Below are 20,509 nucleotides of genomic sequence, written 5' to 3' on the forward strand. Positions count from 1 at the left end.
CGCCTTTCTCCGGCGTGGAGGGAAGGTGATTGTTGCCGTCCCGCTCGGGGCTGCCCGACCTCTCCTGCCAGCTCCTTCGGGGCGCTCCACGCTCAGACGGCCCCACGGGGCTGCTGGCGCTGGGGGCTGCTCCCTTGCAGGCACCCACGTGTCGCTGCAGCCCCTGCCATGCGCTGGTGCTGCTGGCCGTGTGCCTGCCCCTCTTACGCTCTCTCCTTGTCCCTCTGCTCCTGGCAGCAGGAAGAGGCCGAGAAGCTGCAGTTTCTGGCCTGCATCTGCACCCTCTGCACAGCGTCCTGCTCGCCTAGCCTGCCTGCTCTGCTGCTGCGCCAGGAGCTGTGGCAGTGCAAATCCCAGCTGGCAGAGGCGCTGGAGGTGAGGGCACGCGGGGCTCCGGGGGCTGCTCGGGAGGGCACTGGCCCAGCTCTGCAAGCAGAAGGGGCTTGTGTAAGCGCAGGAAGGTGTGGGGTGCTGGCTGGTGGGCACAGCCACTTGTGGGGCCCTGGCAGCTCCCTACGAGCCTTCCTGCTTTTGCTCCCCAGGTGCTGCTGCAAGAGGAGCCCAGGAACCACCTGGGCACGGCAGTGCGGCAGCAAGTCATGCTCAGCATCAGTGCCATGAGGTAGCTGCCCCAGAGCCTGGCTTGGCCACAGCCTCCCCAGCAGATACCCCAGAGGGCCCCAGTCCTGGCAGGGAGCCTTCCCTCATCCTGCGGGAGTCTCTCATTGGCATCCAGTGGGACAGAGAGGGTTGGAGCCGGGAGAGCAGAGAGGGCCCTGGAGCTCTCCCATGGGTGCGGGCCTTTCCCCAGGGGTGAGGTGGGGAGATCATTGGGCCCCCCCTGCCAGCTGTGTCCTCTGTCCCTGGACAGCATGCTGGCGAGAAGAGGTGACTCTATGGGGCTCCCTCCCCACCTGACGTCGCTATCGCTCATGGGCCTCCCAAGCCCTGGGTGCATCCACCTTCCAAGGACATAAGGGTGTTGCTGGCTGCTGCCAGCCCCACGGACTGAAAGGTCCCTCTCTCTGCTTGCAGCAAAGCTGGGCTGCTGCTGGAGAGCGAGCTGGAGAGCCTGCTGGAAGCCTGCTTCTCCAGCGTCTTCTCCCTGCCTCCAAGGGAGCATCTGGATGCTGCTCTCTACTCCCAGGTGGGTGCTGGCTGCTGAAGTGAGGCTCAGGACAGGCTCCCCGCTTGCCTCTCCCTCGCCCATGCCCTGTCCCCCTTGCCCTGGACAGGGCCATGGGCAGTGTCCCCAGGGCCATGGGCAGTGTCCCCAGGCTGTGCCCTGTGCAGCAGCAGCAGCAGCTCCCCTGGCCTGAGGGCTCTCCTGCCCTCAGCACTACTCTACATGCCCCGCTGGCCCAAGAGGAATTCAAAGCCCTCTCTGACAGCTGTGGGGCACTGAGGAAGAAGTGCCTCAACCCTCTGTCCCCTTGCAGATGCTGGACGCCATGGACAGCATGCTGAAGGCCTTGATGCTTGGCAGCCCTTCCTCCAGCGTGCTGGACATGAAGACCATCCTGCAGGTCTGCTATTTGCCAGGAGCAGAGTTGCCAGCTCCAGGCTCTGTGGTGGGATGGGGGGAGTTGTCCAGCAGCAGCTGGAGAGAGTCCAGTGCTGAGAGGGGACAAGCTCCCTCATGGGAATGGGGATCCCCACAGTTCTCTTGTGTGAGCCCAGTGTCCCTTGGCTACAACCAGCATCCCCTCCTCCTCAGCCTGCTCCTGCACTCATTACAACCCCCATGGGCTCCTGCTGTCACATCAGGCCTGTCTGGGAGATTTGCCCCACAGTCACAAAGGACTCTGGACACAAGATCCCCTCTCTGGGCTCTGCCGGTGCTCCAAGGCACAGACGTGGCCAGGCATTTTCTGGGACACAGGACAGAGCAGCAGCTTTTCTCCTTGCAGCTCCTACTGCCCTACACCGAGTGCCAGCAAGCAGCTGTGCACGAGAGGGCTGTGGGACGCCTTGTGAAGCTGGGGGATCTCCTCACCAGCTCTTCTTTGGTGTCGGTAAGCAGCCTATGGTGCAGGCAAGCTGCAGCCACTGCCTGTCCCTTGTCAGCGTGCAGCCGTGTCCTGGAGCTCCCGGCTGCCTCCAAGGGAAGCCACCAAGGCTCTGGCTCAGCTGGGATCCAAGCCTGCAAGGAGCGTCGGCCCAGGGCTTTGATCCTGAGCGCTGCCCTCTGGCCTCGTGTCAGCACTGCCTCCCTTTCCCAGGTCCGGGAATGCTTCCAAGTAGGCGGTGCCAGCTGTGGCAGCTTCTTGGAGAAGAGCGTGCCGGTCCTGGGGCAGCTGGTGGGACATCTCACCCTGTGCGGTGCCTGCAAGGACGAGGGGCGCAGTGACGAGGCCGCGAACGCCCTGTGGCACCTCTATGAGTTCCTCCTGCAGGGAGAGAGTAAGAACTCCTGTGTGGTTGCAAGCAATTCCCCTCGCCCACCCCTTGCCATAGGCCCAGCGCCTCCCTGGGTGTCCTGCTGTGCACTCTTCCCTGCTAGGGCCTTTTCCCCTGCCAGGGGAGATTTGTCCCTGACGCCTTCCGTGGGCCATGTCCAGCTGTGCAGCCTTCATGCTGAGTGTTCTGTGTTTCCCTTCCCGTGCAGGCCGGGAGCCGTCGCAGGAGAGTGCCTGGCAGCAAGAGCTCCGAGAGGAGTGGGAAACTGCAGGCACCTTGAGGCTTTCTCGGTCCAAGGACACCAGGGAAATGAGCAGGGTAAGGAGCACCTCCCTGGCTGGGACTTCCAGCTGTGGGGTCAGCCTGCAACGTGGATGCGGAGAGGGGCGGCTGCCAGGTGGGGCTGAGGAGAGGGCTTGCACTTTCCTTAGGCCAGGACTAGCCAGGGGCTTCCTTCCTGCATCCCATAAGCTCTGCTTCCCTGCAGGAGCAGCGGGTGGAGACCTTAACCCCAAGCACCCAGCCCTATCCCAGTGCCGTCTCCCAAGCCAGCAGAGCCCTGGCTCCTGGCTCGGAGGGACTCACTGTGCCAACACTGCCCCGTGTCGCTCTCCAGGGCCACGCGCTGCTCAGCCAGGCAACGCAGTTGGGAGCCTGGCTGTGACATCTCCCTCAGGGCTGCCTTCTTTTGTGCCTTAGATGTTTGGGAAACACTTCCATCCAGACGAGAAGGCAGAGGCCATCCTCGTAGCCATCCGGGGCATGAGAACCTGCAGCAACTACGACCCGCAGGCGGCTGCTCACATGCTGGACGAGCTCGTCATGGATGACGCGTGCCTTTTGGAGCATGTGAGTAGCCTGCGTGTGGCACAGCTGGGGTTCAGGCCCCTTGGGGGCTTGTTTTTCCCCTGAGTGCTCATGTACCAGGCACCCAACTGCCTCTGTGGCCAGCCCAGAGTGGTGGCAAGGGCAGGCATTCTACACGGGAGCTGTGCAAAGGGCTGCAGTGCGGCAGCAGCCTCACACTTTGCCATGTGGTCTGCAGGCGCCAAGGCTGGTAAAGAACATATGGGAAAACATCCTGGCCGTGCGAGATGCATCTGCACGGCTCAGCCTGGACAGAGCTCTTCTCCTGCTGAGCAGCACATGCCCAGACAAGGTGGTCGCCAGCCTGCTGAGCTGCTGCCCCTCATGTGACAGGTCTGTGCTGGCCGGGGCAGGGGCAGGGACAGGGTTGTGGCCTCGCAGGCCACGGGGCTGCAGCCGCGGCAGCCGCTGACAAAGCGCTCTGGGCCCGCAGCGCCGCCGGGGCCATGTGGAAGGTGCTGCTGTCCAGGCCTGGCGCCGCGGAGCCGGTGCTGCAGGAGCTGCTCATTGCGCTGCAGGACTGGCGGCTGCCCGAGGCAGCGGCCTCGGCTGCCTCTTCCCTGGCCGTGAGTTTGTAGAGGAAGCCTCACTCTCTCCTCGGGCTGCCCTTGCCCCTGCGGGCGAGAGGCAGGGCTCCCGCTGCCCTTCTCCAAGCTGGGGCCTCCACCGGGATGCACAGGCCCAGCGTGGGAGGGGGGCTACGGCTGGCAGGGCCCTGGCCAGCGCCAGCTTGCTGGGCTGCTGGGCCTGCTTTGGGCCCTCTGCACACCCGGACACACGGAGCTGGCCTGAGCGGCTGGCTGTCTCCCTCCGCCTCTGCATGGCCCTGCCTCGTGCGGCACGCGCTCAGCCTGCGCTGGGGACAGGACTAGGGGCCAGGGCCACGTTAGGGTTCCAGGCAGAAGAAACGTCATCAGGGCCAAGTCGGGGGAACCAGGGTGCCCTCCAGGCTACGTGTGGCCCTCCAGGGGGATGTTCTCACTGCCCAGGAAGGCTCATGGTGGCTTTGTGGCACCCGAGCCCCAGGAGCTGCCATGGCTCTGCTCTGGCCAGGCAGGCCAGGCAGCCCCTCCTGCTTCTCCCAAGGCACAGGGCACTGCTAGGAGTTTCACCCCCGAGCTCCAGCAGCACAGGAGGGACATGTCAGCAGCAAGGGCTGTCTCTGGGCTTTTTCTGCAGGCAACGCGTGCGCTCCAGGAGATCCTCCACCAGCCCCACTGCCTGCACGTACTAGGGGCGTTCTTCCCCCAGCTCCTGCTGGCGCTGCTCTTCCAAAGCTCTTTCATGGCAGCGCTGGAGCAGCATGAGTCGGACGCATTGTGGGGGAAATGCCGAAGGGAGGAGTCCACGTGCAGCAGCCCCGTGAGGTGCTCCATCACGTCCCCGCCGTCCCTGGCAGGCAGGGCTGCAGGCAGGGCCAGGGCTGCGAGTGTGAGTGGGTGTTTTCTCTGCACACAGGCTTGCAGTGCAGACCGTGAAAGCACTGCTGTGCCGGGCTGGCTACGAGAACGTGATGCTGGCAATGGCAAGGAAGGGCGGCTGGGATATGCTCCTGCACGCTGAGACCCATCACCAGGGAGTGGGTTTGCTGGCCAGGTGAGAGCCCCTGTCTCCCCGCTCTGCCGCAGCATTTCACCCCTGCGCACAGGGTGACTCTCAGAGCCCATGGGGGTGCCCAGTTCTCTACGCAAAGGTGGCTTTGTTCTGTGCGTGGTGGCCCAAGGGATGTGATGGGAGGAAGTGAGGGTGCAGGCTCAGGAGAGCTTTGCCTGGGCTGCTCAGGCCTCACAGAGCCTTCTTCCCTCCGCCAGAGAGATGAGGAAGAGCCCAAGAGCGCTGCGCCTGCTGCTGGTCCAACAGCTGGCAGTGCTGCTCTTGGGCGAGGAGCCCTGCACGGAGATCCCTGCCATGGCTTTCCTAGTGGAGGTGAGCCTCATTGTGGACACTGCCCTTCTGGGGTGCTTCTAGCTCCAGTGCTCTCTGCTAGCCCCAGCAGTGGGATGGAGGGCAACGAGCGCAAGTGGGGCAGTGGGTGATCTGCCATGAGTCCCCTCGGCCTTCACCCCTCTGCAGCGGGCTCCTTCTTGTCCCCACGTGTATTTGATGCCTCCTTTGTGTCGCGTCTCTTTTGAAGGGCTCCTCCAAAGCATGAGGACAGGAGGCTGGTGCAGGGAGGGGAGGGGCAGGCCAAGGCTGTGCCCTGCGCTGTGCCCTGAGGCCCCAGGCAGGGAGGGGGGTCCCAGGGGCTCCCTGCAGTCACTGCTGCCTTTGGGCCAGCCTTCCTCTGAGCCCGCTGCCCTTGCCGTGAGCTACTGCTGGGATCCAGTGGTGTCCGACACAGGCAGTGCTGCGGCCATTGCCACCTTCTCTGTGCTGTGCATTGCAGCTTATGGCCTGCAGTGACCTTCAGGCAGATGAAGATGTCTTCCTGGGAATCTCTGTGGTTTCCCTGAAGAGTCACAGCAGGGTAATGCATAAGCTGGGACTCAGAAGCCTCCTCGTGCTGTGCAGCAGACAGGAGATGGTGAGCAGGGCATCACTGGGGGAAGCTGTGTGATCTGGGCGCTGGGTGCCAGGGAACAGGCTGGCTTGGACTTTGCTGGGCCTCGGGAGCTGAGGGGGCTGCAGATCTCAGCCCAGCACCTAGCAAGCCATGTCTGAAAGGGTGTGAGACTGAGGGAAGCTGCTGTCTAATAAGGTGCCAGGGTAGCCTTTTATTTCTGTTTTTTTTTTTCTTTTCTTTTCTTTTTTAAATTGAACTTGTACTTCCCACAGGTCAGAAAAATGCACGTCCTGATGCCTCTGCTCATGAGACACTTGCAGGACGAGGACAGGGACATGAGCAGCCAGGCCCTTCTCGTGCTCAGCCATGTGGTCTGTGTCCTGGAGAGACCAACACTCACGGACATGGCTCCAGAGCTGGCTGAGAAACTCCTGCCACTCTTTGAGGATGTAAGGCGGGGGGCAGAGCCGTGGGGCTGGCTGGTGTGTGGGAGGCTGCCAGGAGCCTTTCTGCCTGGGGCTCTTGGGATACTGCCCTGTGCTGCCTGTGCTGTCTTGGCTGCAGGGCTGCATTGCACCAATGCAGCCTGTGAAGGAAGCTGCCACGTGCGGTGCCAGGGCTGAGGAGTTCTCTCTTCCTTGCCACCAGGAGCGCGAGCACACACGAAAGCTCTCCATGCAGCTCTTCAGCAAACTCGTGGAGACAGCAGCGGGCACTGCAAAGGAGCAGATGAAGCAGCAAGTGCACACAAGCACGCTGCCACTGCTCTTCCACCTGCAGGATGAGAGCCCCAGTGTGGTCGAGGTACGGCTGAGCAATGGGGCATGCTGGGGAGCCGAGTAGCCACGTTGGGAATAGCTGTGGGAGGTAGTCCTGGCTGAGTCCTGCCTGGATGTCTCTGGGGCTGCAGCCCTTCAGCCTCCCGCTGGCCTTGGCTGCAGCTCATCAGCTCTCGGGAGTCTCTGCTGTGCTGCCTGTTCAGGACAGGGTGGCTGAGGTGGTGCTTGCTCCATGTTTCTGCCCAGCGAGGGGGGCCAAGGACCCCAAAGCAGATTCAGTGCCCTGCTGCTGCCCATGAAGGGCCAGCAAATGCCCTGAGTCTTGTCAAGAGGAGTGCGGTGGGGGGCACAGGCTCTTGTCCCATGGGCTGCGGTGGCATCTCTCCGTTTTTTCCCTGTGCAGGCTGCTCAGGAAGCCCTCCTTGGTGCCGCCAAGCTCCTCAAGTGGAAGGAGCTGAGGCGCTTGGCTCAGAGCCAGCAGACTTGGCTGATCAGCAAGTGCCTGGTAAGGACAGTCCCCAGGCCGCAGCCCCAGCCCAGAGAAGCTCTTTCCTCCTCCGTGCCCAGTGCGTGTGGCTGGTGGCTCCGGGTGCAGGAGCAGCCCTCGCGGGCTCTCCTGCAGGCTCCTCTGCCTTTGCTGAGCCCTGGGATGCTGAAGCTGCCCCTGTCCCAGCGGGGCCTTGCAGCAGGAGGGCCCCTCAGCACGCGGGGCAGCAGCCGGCCCTCCGCTGCCTCCAACGCCGGCTTGGCGCTGCCTGGCCTCTGCGGGGGGTCCTGAGTGTGGTGGCAGGGGGAGGCGGCTGCTCCTGGGGGAAGGACGGCGAGGGGATGTTGTGTGCTGAGCCCTGTGCTCTCCCCAGCTGGCCGGGAGCAGGGGCAGGAGGAGGGCGGACGAATACCTGCGCCAGAGCCTGTCCTACCTGGAGAGCAGCCAGGAGTCCCTGCGCGAGGCGGCCGTGAGGTTTCTCGGTGAGTCCCGAGCCCTGGGCTCCATCGCTGTTCTGGGACAGCTTGGCCTCAGCCCCGGCTGCTGCACTGGCAGCAAAAGCAGCCCTGTGACTGCTGCAGCCCCGCGTGCCTGAGGCAGCGCCTGGGCGCCTGGAGGCTCCGTGCCACCCTCAGCCATCTCCGCCTGCAGCAGTGGGGCTGGTGGGAGTCCCTCGCAGCAGGAGCCCTGGGGGTTACACTGGGGAAAGGGGACTGGGGTGAGCCCTGCTGGAGGGGAGGCGGGTGCCTGGCCAGGTGGGCAGGACTGGGGGAAACAGCTTTGAGGAGCAGGATTTATGGGGCGCTGTGTGTGTGCCTAGGGCATGCTGGGCAGCGCAGCAGGGAGCAGAGCAAGGAGACGGTGGAGGTCATCTGTGAGAGTGAGTGAGGGCAAGCGGGGGGTCACACGGGGCTGGGGGGACAAAGAGAGACCCTGTCCAAGGAGCTCCCATCCCTGTGTAGGTGAGGAGAGAGGAGCGGAGCAGGGGTGGTGTGGGGAGAGTAGAGAGAGATTTCAGGCACCTTGGGCACATTCCTGGGCAGCAGCTGCCAGCTAATCCATTAGAGCCCCTGGCTCCATCCTGGCTGTGGCAAGAGCTGGGTGGGACTGGTGGTGTTAGGAGGAGAGGCCTGGGGCCCGCGGGGATATGGGGGCTTCATCTGAGCTCGTGCTTCCCCCGTCAGCCCTGAAAGGCTTGCAGGAGGACAGTAGCCCATCCATCTCCTCCCTGGCCACCCAAACCATGCTGATCCTGAGAGCTGCAGGGAAGGGGGCTGCATCCATGGGCGCCCAGGAAGGCCTGTGCAACCGCCTGAGGAGAGCGTGGGAGAGGCTGCACTGCCCTCTGCAAGGTGTCAGTCTGTGCTGCTGGTGCTCGGCCACGTCCTGACGCCAGGCTGCTCTGTGCACAGGCCTCATTAAAGAAACGTTCCTGTCTCTTCACCGTGTGTCGTGTCTTTTCTTTGGCAAACCAAGCAGCAGCAAACGCAGGTTGTGAAGGGATTGGGGTCCCCCTCTTAGAGGAGATGGGTACGCGCTCTCTGCAGCAGGCTGCAGCCAATAACCTGACCACTTGCTACTCCTCGCAGCAGTCAGTGAAGCCTCTCCCACCCTCCAGCTTTCCCCTTACATAGAATCACAGAATCACAGAATGCTTAAGGTTGGAAGGGACCTCTAGAGATCATCTAGTCCAACCCCCCTGCACACGCATGGTCACCTAGAGCACATGGCACAGGGCTGCGTCCAAGCAGGTTTTGAAGATCTCCAGAGAAGGCGACTCCACAGCCTCTCTGGGCAGCCTGTTCCAGTGCTCTGTCACCCTCACTGTTAAGAATTTTTTCCTTAAGTTCCTGTGGAAGTTTTAATGCTTTAGTTTCTGGCTGTTTCCTCTAGTTCTGTCGGTGGCCACCACTGAAAAGAGACCAGCACCATCCTCCTCACTCCCTCCCTTGAGGTACTGACAGACACTGCTCAGATCCCCTTTCAGCCTTCTCCTCTCCAGGCTGAACAGGCCCAGCTCCCTCAGCCTCTCCTCATAGGGCAGATGTTCCAGGCCCCTGATCATCATCCTCGTAGCCCTGCGCTGGACTCTGTCCAGCAGTTCCACATCCCTCTTAGACTGTGTAACCCAGAACTGGACACAATACTCCGGATGCGGCGTCACTAGGGCTGAGTAGAGGGGCAGGATCACTTCCCTCGACCTGCTGGAGACGCTCTTCTTAAGGCACCTCAGGACCCCATTGGCCTTCTTGGCTACGAGGGCAAATGCTGCCTCATGGTCAACTTGTTGTCCACCATGACACCCAGGTCTTTCTCCGCAGAGCTACCCTCCAGAAGGTCAGTCCCCAGCCTGTACTGGTGTCTGGGCTTATTCCTCCCCAGGTGCAGAACCTTGCACTTGGCCTTGTTGAATTGCATGAGGCTTTTCACGGCCCGGTTGTCCAGGTCCCTCTGGATGGCAGCGCGGCCCTCTGGGGTATCAGCTACTTTTCCCAGTTTAGTATCATCAGCAAACTTGCTGAAGGAGCAGTCTGTGCCTTCATCCAGGACATTGATGAATAAAGTGAACATATATAGGTTATATATAGAGAGGATATAGGTGAAGATCAAAGTACATAGAAACATAAACTCTTAATTATATAGGTTAAGATCAATATACATAAAAGCATAGAATTGCAAACATCACTACATCTATTCCCTGCTGCACCAAATGTTTACAAATGATTCATGATTCACTCCGACAGCTCAATGGTTTTTGACTCCTGGACTTGGCTGGAATTCTTCCATGGCTGTGACTGCTCTGTCGCCAGTTGAAGCTTTGCATCTTTTGCTGGTAACCAGCGAGCACCTGTGGGAAGGAGAACACACACATATCCCCTTCCCCATGTTATTAGTTCTATGGAGCCTCTCCCTGGTGGTTCTCCCAATTCTTTATACCATCCCTTTGATGGGGGCACAACTGCAGACACCATCTCGAATTGTCGGTCAGCTGCTGGTGTAAATAACAGATGATCAGAAGGATTCAAAACACTAAGCACATATAATGCTTTGTCTAACTGTTCCTGTGGGGTAACACTGTCCATAGGATTTCCTCTTTTTTTGTTTATTTAACATAGCCTTGAGAGTCCCATGGACACGTTCAGTAATGCCTTGTCCAGTGGGGGAATGCGGTATACCTGTAACGTGCTGTATACCACAGTCTTGTAGGAAGACAGAAGCTGTTTGTGAAACATAAGCAGGACCAGTATCAGCTTGAATTCCTTTCAGAATGTCCATAGTGGCAAAACCTGTTAACCAGAGGCGTTTCACATCACGTGTCTTTTCTGCAGTATGTGCAGTGGCTACCAGAAACCCTGGGAAGGTATCCACACTAACATGCACATAACCCAGACAGCCAAATGTTGATATATGTGTAACATCACTCTGCCAAAATTCATTAGCTTGTAAACATTGAGGGTTCACTCCTTTGTATGATGATACTGGTGTAATACATTGACAATCAGGGCATGCACAGACAATTTCTGTGGCTTGTTCTCTGGACAGAGCAACTTGTTTACATAAGGAAGAGGCATTTTGATAAAAGAAGTGGTGAGATAATCGGGCTTGCTCCAAACTGCGCGGCAGTACTGCTGCCATCATCAATTTGTCTGCAATAGCATTTCCTTCAGTTATTGCTTCTGGTAGAGTAGTATGTGACCATTTATATTTTATAATGCATATACATATGCCAATGCATATGCCAGTACATAGATGGCATCCTAATTGGGGGTGATTTTCCCCAAAAGGTTGGGAAAGTAGCCGCAGCAGTATGGCAAATCCTACTTGAGGCTGACATTGAGGTACCACCTGAGGAATGCCAGGGACCAAGCAAAGAGCTAAAATTCCTAGGGACTTGGTGGATAGCTGGCAGTGAAGGGATTCCTGCAGATACCTTAAGAAAAATTGAAGAGCTGCAAATGCCCCAATCAAGGAAAGAATTACAACAATAGATGGGAACTTTAGGATAGTGGAGAAGGCACCTACCTGGATTTTCTATCATTGCCCGTCCATTATATTCGCTCTTAAGGAAAGACAAACCTTGGAATTAGAACACAAAGAGACAGTCAAAACTCCCAGTGGGGAACTAGAAACATTTCAGTCACTGGGACCAGAACACCCCCACAACCCTCTTACAGCTGAATGGGGTTTCCCTGAACATGCTACTTACAGTAAGTTACAGTAAATAACTTACTGTTACTGAGGTACAGTAACTTACTGTTACTTACTGTAACTTACTTAGAGGCTAGCCCTGATGGAACAAAAAGATATTTATTGTTTAGCTTGACTGCGTTTAAAGAAAGGGAACTACAACATTCTGAATGGGAGAAAAAGTCTGAGCAGTTAAACAGATTGAGAAAACACATCAAAGACAACCTGTGCAAACTAGAGGACCGTTTCATTTACTAGAAGCAATCCTAAAGGGGACTGCTCCCCCAGAAGGAATTGCACAACACCCCACTACCACAAAATGGTATGCCTACCTATCAGGAGTTGCAGAAAATATGCACCTAACTGAAGGCCATACTAAGGTTCCCAAATCACAAATGCCTGTAAAAACAGATCCATTAGCATTGGGACAAGCTCTTAAACCTTCATCAATTCTGAATGTACCATCGGTCATCAATGGAAGACCGACAGAAAACATGTGGTTTAGAGATGCTTCGGCAAAAAGTTTAAATGGTAAATGGCTATAAAATACTGTTGCATTAAATATTACCACTGGTGAAGAAGTAATAGAAGAAAGTGAAGGGAGTGCCCAAGTAGGAGAGTTAAGAGCAGTAGTTTTAGCTACACAAAATGGAGCAAGGTTGTCTGTGTAGGCTCCTAGGCTGTGTGGGCTGGTGCCACACAATGGCTTTGTAGATGGGAAGCTCTTAACTGGGAAGAAAATAGAACCCCAGGTTGGAGCCCAGGGCTCCAAGAGCAGGGAGCCTGGAGCCAGCAGGCCAGGGCAGGGGCTGCAGGGGATGGGGGCAGAGCCCGTCCTCTTTCCCACAGCACATTTTGTGGCCTGGCTCATGGGCAAACTAGCACAAGGCCTCAGTGTGCACAAAATGCACTCACAGCTGAAGCGCAGCTGGGGCTGGAGCTTTGCAGAGTGTAGGGTCCTTTTCTTGCCCTGGGGTATCTCAGGAGAGCGCGCTTTGGGCCAAAGCTGCCCTCATCCTCTCCTCTGTCTCCTTTTCCTGGCTCCTTATTCCTGTGTTCCAGGCTGCTGGAAGGAGAGAACATCCTGCCCCTCATCAGGACAATGTGGCTTTTGGAGGATGTCAGGCTGCCCTCTGGGCCTGAATCCATAAGCAAGAGACATGCACAGAGGCCGAAGAACCACGGCAGCTTTGTTGTGGGAAGCTGAAGAGAGGGCGGAATGAGTCCAGCAAGAACGGGGCCAGTTCGTTCCCGAGGGGTGGTCGCTGCAGCGTTGCCCGCAGTGACGCAGGCTGCTCCCTCCAGCGATCCCGGAGGACTTTGTAGGATTCCACGAGCTGCAAGGTCTGCTTTGCTCGTGGCGAGAGATACCTGCAAAGGATCAACAAAGTCCTGCTGCTGCTCCCTGGGGGCCCCTTGGGGCTTCTTCTCTCCTCAGCCCCTGCACATCCCCACCAGCTCAAAGGAGGGCCTGTCGTCTACCGTGCTCAGCAGCTGAGTGCCAGCACCTGCACAGGGTCGGGAGCCACCATGGTGCCAGGCCCTGCCTGGCAGCTGGCGTGCCAGGGCACACTCACTTGTCAGGGGGCACCCCTCTGTCTGGGGAACAGTGCTGCTCAGGGTGGCGTGCAGGCTTCAGCACTCGGATCTGTATTGCAAGAGCAAGAAGAAGAAATGGTTTCAGCAGGGAGGAGAGAACGGGGGAGAGAGCACTAGCCCATTCATAGAGGAGGCACCTAAGCCTTCCAGAGCCGTGCTCAGGCTATACAAGCAGCTGATGCAACGGGCTACAAAAGCTGGCTTCCTGGATGATGCACCCTGTTCTGAGGGCTGTCAAAGGCATCCCATAGGGTCTCTTTTCAAGCAGGGTCCACACTGGGACATTGGGGAATTGTTGGCTGTTGCTCTTCTCCCTCTCTTCCACCACTGCCCTGAGCCCCCCTGGCTCCTTGTCCTGTGTCAGCACAGTGGGAATATGGCTCTCTGCTGCCCTAACTGATCAGGGACGAAAGATGCACCGGGATCTTTCCAATGCTTTCGAGGGCAAACCCACCCATTTCTGCAATTAACAAAACCCCAGAAGAGGTGTTGCAGAAGTTATATGAGTAGCCAGAGTCTTGCAAGTGTGGAGACAATTTGCATCATTGCAGGAGTCATCTCAAAGAGGCCACTGGGGGTGGTAGGGAGCCCGCGCTCAGGGCCCTTTCCGCGACATCCCATCACACACCTGTGAGGCAGCCCTGGGAGCAGCACGGGCAGCAGAAGTCCGAGGAGCAGCCGGAGGATGCGGGCGGTGCTCCACTTTCCCCTCCTTCTGCCCCAAAGGGTCCTTCATGTGCCCCGCTTGTTTGATCAAGTTGCTGAGAAGACACCATGAGAGGCAAGAGGTTTAGGACAGGGGGCATTTTATCCCACAAGGAAAAGGATGGGATTCCCTGCAGTCTCGAGGGACTCCTTCCTGGATAAACACTCCTGCACTAGGCATTTCCATTTGGCTCCCCAAAACGTCCTGACACTGGAGGAAAGTTAAGGCCATGGGAGGCTCCCATGCAAAGTGCTACATGCTGGCCTTCCAGCAGGAGAACAGCCTTAAGTGGGGCATGTGTCGGGAGCCTTCTGGAGGCCCTAGGCCCAGCATGTGCAAAGGGGCCCGCTCTGGTGCAGAGGTCCAAACAAGCGCAGCCCTCGTCCCTTCCGCCTCCGCCAAGGCTCTCACCTGGCAGCAGGCTGCTTCTCGGGGCCTTGCCGCCTCCTGCCTGCCCCCCAGCTTGGCAGCATGGGCAGACACAGCTCCTTGCGCTGCCGCAGGAGCTTTCTAGGCTGCCACTCTGCAAGGAGGAAGGCAGGAAGCTCTTGAGCAGAGCCTGCTGAGCAGCACCTTTCCAGGTGGCTGCTGTGAGGCAGCGTGGGGGGACAGGGAACCAACATGCCCCGCAGGCCGGCAGCTTTGGCCTTACCTCTCTTGGCCCTGGGACACTGGGGCACCTCAGGCTTCTTCTGCGTGCGTGGAGGGGCAGCAGAAGCAGCCTTGGCTTCTGGGCTGCCTTCCTCCACAAGCTGAAACCTGGAAAGCAGAAGACAAGGCAGGTTTGAAGAAAGGGGGCTGTCTGCCCCTGGCCTCTTGCTGGCACTAATGCTCCTCCCTGTTGTCGGAGAACACCTTGCCTGCCATCTGCTTCTTGGAGGGTTTTTGCCAGTGTCTGTCCAAAGGCAGAGGACGTGGCTTAAATTCTTGAGAGCAGTGAGCATGGGCAGTGCAGAGTGCGAGCAGCATCTAGGGGCCGGCCCTGTCAGCAAAGCTAAGGGCTGCAGAGGAAACGCACTCACCTCGGGAACACGTGCACTCGGCTAGACCTGGTGCCAGGAGTAACGATGTTTCCGCTTGGCTCAGCAGGATCCGCTGCCCAAGGGACCTGCAAGGCAGCCCGGGCCCGTTGGGAGGTTTCTGAGGCAGCTCCCTGCCTGCTGACAAAGGCAGCAGCCCCTCGTCCTGCTACAGGAGGAGCCTGTCGCTGCAAATCCCTCTTCTGAGTCCTCTGCCATGCACATTAGCCCTAGTTGTGGAGTGGAGATGCTCCACCGCAAAGACTTGCAAGTGCTCAATAGCCATGCCAAGCATTTAGTAGAGACAGGCATCCAGGAAGACAAGGAGTGTTTTCCTTGGGAGTGGGGAATTTGGTGGGGGCCACGCACTGCGGAAGGTGTTTGTGTAGCCCGCCACATGGAGGATGGCCACGGAGGCTTCCCAAAGCAATGGAAGTAGGCCTGGGAAGCTGAGCAACTTACACTGCGAAGGGCCGCAAAGAGGCTTGCCCTTCTCCCCAGCCGTTGGATGCAGCTGGCGTAAAACATCATGCAGAGCGTGTCTCCCTGGCGACTCAGCACACCAATGTCCCGGAAGGCAAAGGCCACATTCTGCTTGTTCTCCAAGTGGAAAGAGAATAAGTGGATGGTCTCTTCCACACAGGCTTCCACCACACGCCGTGGCAAGGACGGCACCAGGGACAAGAGCTGGTAGTTCAGTGGCTCGATTTGGATGTCGTCTGCAAGGAAGTCAAACAATGTCAGTGCTCCAGCAGGCGCAATTTCCAGGACTAGGTGAGAAAGACATGGGAGTGGCAGAGAGATGAAAGTGGGGGCAGGTCAGGGCAAGAGAGCCCAACTTGCTGCAACACTTGCAGCAGAAGACTCCAGAGAAGGTCCTTCCCAAGAAAGAGCTCTCTGTGTGGGGGCTTGCGCGGGGGGAGCTCTGTGTGTTCCCCCAGCTGTGGAGGGCATTGCCTGCTTGTGGCAGCCCCTGCAAAGCACAGGGTGCACACTCCCAGCCCGGCTATGGTGGCAAGGGGAAGCAGCACTGACACTGCTTGACTTCCTTGACGTAGCACCTGGTTCCAGCCAGCAGCATCTCCTCCCTCTGTGAGACAGGGAGAGCTCGTGCATTGTGCAGAGAGAGGGCCCAAAATGCCTGTGCCCGAGCACCGCAGGATTTGTGTGGCTACACACCGAGGTAACAGGTCCCCGTTCCGTGCAGGGCACCAGTCTCCTTCCCTTGCTTGCAACTGGCTGCGCAACTGCTCTGAATGGAGGGCATGCATGTCTTAGGGCACGTGCACTCTGCTGCACAATCATCTGCCAACAGGAAGGGAGAAAGATCTTCTTGGTGGGCTCATCTGGATATCAGATTGAGAACTTGTGGGTAAGGATTAGAGGGCAGGCTATTGTGGGAGTCACTGTGGTGGGTGTCTGCTACAGGCCACCTGACCAAGACGAGGAGGTTGATGAGGCCTTCTATAGGCAGCTGGATATTGTCTCACGGTCACAGGCCCTGGTTCTCATGGGGGACTTCAACTACCCCGACATCAACTGGAAGGACAACACAGCCAGGCATAAGCAGTCCTGGAGGTTCCTGCAGAGTGTCGACGATAACTTTTTGACGCAGGTTGTGGAGGAGCCGACAAGCAGAGGTGGGCTACTGGACCTCGTGTTATCAAATAGGGAGGGCCTAGCAGGAGGTGTTAAGGTGAGGGGTAGCCTCAGCTGCAGTGACCATGAGTTGGCGGAGTTCAGGATCCAATGAGGAGGAGGCAGGGCTGTAAGTACCCTTGCGACGATGGACTTCAGGAGGGCCAACTTTAGTCTCTTCAGAGACCTGCTCGGAAGAATCCCATGGGCTAGAGCCCTAGAAGGTAGGGGGGCCCAAGAGAGCTGGTTAGTTTTCAAGCAGCACTTCTTCCACGCCCAGCAACAGTGCATCCCTGTGTGTAAGAAGTCAGGCAGAGGGGGCAGGAGACCTGTGTGGATGAGCAGGGAGCTTGTGGCAATGCTCAAGCAGAAGGCAGCGGTATACAGAATGTGGAAAAAAGGACAGGTCCCCTGGGAGAAATACAGGAATGTAGTCAGGGAATGCAGAGATGTGACAAGGAAAGCAAAGGCGCGGTTGAAACGCAATCTGGCAAGGGACGTTAAAAATAACAAGAAAAATTTCTTCACATACATTAACAGCAAAAGGAAAATCAGGGAAAACGTGGGTCCGCTGGCGGACGGGATGGGCACCCTGGTTACAAATAACACAGAAAAAGCAGAGTTGCTCAATGCCTTCTTTGCTTCGGTGTTTACCAAGGGCAGCCCATTAGAGCCCCAGGTCCTAGGGACAAGAGAAGAAGCCGGTGGGGAGGAAGACTTGCCCTGGGTAGAGGAAGATTGGGTCAGAGAGCACCTAAGGAACCTCGATACCCACAAATCCATGGGCCCTGATGGGATGCACCCCAGAGTGCTGCGTGAGCTGGCAGAGGTCATAGCTAAGCCGCTCTCCATCATCTTTGAAAGATCCTGGAGAACGGGGGAGGTGCCGGAAGACTGGAAGAAGGCCAATGTCACGCCAGTCTTCAAAAAAGGCAAGAAGGAGGACCCAGGCAACTACAGGCCAGTCAGCCTCACCTCCGTCCCTGCAAAAGTGATGGAATGGCTCATACTGGCCGTTGTCTCCAGGCACATGGAGGATAAGAAGGTGCTCAAGAGTAATCAGCATGGATTCACCAAGGGGAAATCTTGCTTGCCTAACCTGATAGCCTTCTATGATGGACCATGAGGCAGCAATGTGCCCTCGTGGCCAAGAAGGCCAATGACATCCTGGGGTGCATTAAGAAGAGCATCTCCAGCAGGTCGAGGGAGGTGATCCTGCCTTTCTACTCAGCCCTGGTGAGGCCACATCTGGAGTATTGTGTCCAGTTCTGGGCCCCACAGCACAAGAAGGATGTGGAGCTGCTGGAGAGAGTCCAGCACAGGGCCACAAGGATGATGAGGGGCCTGGAACATCTGCCCTATGAGGAGAGGCTGAGGGAGCTGGGCCTGTTCAGCCTTGAGAAGAGAAGGCTGAGAGGGGACCTGAGCAGTGTCTAGAAGTACCTCAAGGGAGGCAGTGAGGAGGATGGTGCTGGCCTCTTTTCAGTGGTGGCCACCGACAGAACTAGAGGAAATGGCCGGAAACTGAAGCATCAAAAGTGCCACGGGAACTTAAGGAAAAATTTCTTAACGGTGAGAGTGACAATGCGCTGGAACAGGCTGCCCAGAGAGGTTGTGGATTCTCCTTCTCTGGAGATCTTCAAAACCTGGTTGGATGCAGTCCTGTGCAACGTGCTCTAGGTGACCCTGTATGTGCAGGGAGGTTGGACATTGATACCTACGTACTCGTTGTGTTTGGTGTCTCGCCTTATCTCGCCGTTTGGCCACCAGCTAGTGTTTAAGGATGGCCGGGGCACCTCCGAAAGTCCTTCCAGATTTGCCTAAAAGACACCAGCATGCTTAGAGGCTCTTAAGGAACCACTTTGTCCCAAGGCTTCAAGCATGGATGCAGTTTGGCCTTTGTGGCATCAGGGAAAGCTTTGACATGGTATCTCAGGCTTGCCATTGCATTTTGTGCTCAGGTTTTAGTTAGAGCCTTGCATGGGTCCCTAGAGCATATGTTTGTCCTGCGACGGAGGGCCTAACAGAGTCCAGTACCTCAAGGCACGCAAGGAACAGTAGGGATTGGCTTCAGTTCATAGGAGAAGAATTTGGGAGAGAGGGCAGAGATGGCTCCTTGTGCACAGCACTGTGACTATGGTGTTCAGAAAGAGAGGAAAGGCAGGAGGCAAGGCCTAATTTAGGGGTTCTGCCTCATGTTTCGTTTTGGCCTAGGGGCCTTCCTGCTAGTCTCTCCACTAGGGGCTCTCCCAGGCCTCATGCCACTCGCAGCATCATTACCTCAAGCTGCCTTACCTCCCCAATACATCTGCTCTCTCTCGGACACCTTCTGGGAGTCCTTGCTGTCCTCACGGTCCTACCTCTAGTTCCTCATGCTCTGCTCCCCAACACAGAGCACCTCCTCATCAGCATCACAGCACACTCCTTACTGCCTGCTTTTAGCTCTCACAGGGTGCCTTCTCCTTGAGAACCTGGCAGCTCATTGCTTAGACACCCATTCTCTTCCCTTTGTGAAAGACTGGCTGGATGTCCACCCCCAGAGGGTGATGGTGAACAGTTGTATAGGATTTTCTATTCTCCTTTCCCTATACAATGCTCAGACATCTGGGAAATGGAGGAACTTGCCAGGCTATGCAGTGAAGACTGCTGTGAGTCTCTAGGAGGCATAGTGCAGTAGATCAAAATGCAGCACTTTTGCAGGCCATGAAGAACAGATTTGCCCCTTGGGCTACTGGCACGTTGATCTTGGGTAAAAATTCTGTTGCTGATCTGGGGTTCCTTGAGGACCAAATGTGGTCCTCCTCACAGAACTATATACAAAACTATGTACAAGCAAAAAACAACAACAGCAACAAAAAACATTCACAGATTGTGCCAGAAATTTTTTTGCAAAGCCAAATTCTCCCAAGCCACCTGCAGCATCATTACCTTCTCTCTCCTTCCTCCACCTAGCAGCACCCCACTAAATCCTTTCAGCAGTCATCTGGCCCCTTTTCCATCTGAAGCAAGGGAGGGATGAAGAGACATGTTTAGGTGAACCTGGGTCTCTTCTCTGCCTCACAAATCCAAAATCTCTAAATTGCAGAAATCACGAGGAATTAGCCTTTAATGTGGAGAAGAGCCTTAACTACAAGGACCCTCCTCTGCTGTAGTGCTTGGCTTGCCACCACCCAGATGTGAACTTCACACATTCAGTGTGGTGATTCTGGAGCCAGTGAAAACCCATCCATTGGCAATTGAATACTGTATCCTGAAAAAGGCAAAGGAACACTGCAGGAACATTCCTCCCCATTACCTGCTCTACATCACCCTACTGCAGGATTTTGTATGTCAGACCACTCCCAGCAACCCATATTGTCCTAGAGGACTGCACCTGAGATGCCGGAGCAGGGCTCCAACTTCACACAGTATCTGCCCTCTGGCACACAATGTCCTGTGGGCTGTCTGGACGAGGGCCCGGGCTCATGTGCTCCGCACAGCACTCTGCAGTGCAGTCAATGTGCTGAGGCCCTTCACCTGCTCTGGCCTGGAGGGGAACAGACCTGCTCTCTGTGGAGGCCTGTCACTGCCCTTCCGAACCCTTTCCTGCCCAGGGCTCCAGCCCAGACCTACCCCAGAGCAGATCCTTGTGCTGCCTCTGCCCACCAGGACACTGCGGAGAACCTACTGGCTGTCTACATTGGGAAGCTGTGGAGGAGCCCACTGATCTTACAGGCCTGAGCATCCTGGGGATCATCTCTGTTCCCTATTACTTGGCAATGGTGAGGTAGCTGGTTGGAGCTCTGCCCTTCCCCATCTTCCCTGATGCTGGGGGACTGGACTCCAGTGCCACCCCATGGAGAATGAAGGAGAGGCTCACTTCCCTTCCAACCTCAAGGCCCCCTTGTCAGGGACCCAAGGGTAGAAGAGGGGAAGATGGGGTAGGCACGAAGTGCACACTCCTTCCCAGAAAGAGTATCACCTCCACAGACCTGTGAACCCCTCCTCCCCTCCTGGGTCTGGAGCTTCACTACTTCACTACCTGCTTTGGGCCCATGGACATGAGCTGACCTCATAGTGACTTCCTACGTTGCTTCTCTTCCTTGGGTCATGCTGGCTCTCAAAGGCCAGTTTTGTCCCTAATGGCCATAGTGGGGATGCAGCCACCTGCAGCATGCACAGACTTTGTACCTGCCCTCCTGCTGGCAGAAAGATCATTATATGTGCCCTCCTAACAGAAAACACAGACGACGCTGATCCCCGTCATTATTAATTTGTATGTGTGCTGCATGTTTATGAAGAAAAAAAAAACAGTGAAATATTTACAGCAGGTCTTAGAGGAAC

The sequence above is a fragment of the Tinamus guttatus genome, unplaced genomic scaffold, assembly GCF_059628265.1.
Source record: "Tinamus guttatus ecotype Peru unplaced genomic scaffold, ASM5962826v1 Tinamus_guttatus_pri_ptg000187l, whole genome shotgun sequence".
NCBI lineage: Eukaryota > Metazoa > Chordata > Aves > Tinamiformes > Tinamidae > Tinamus > Tinamus guttatus.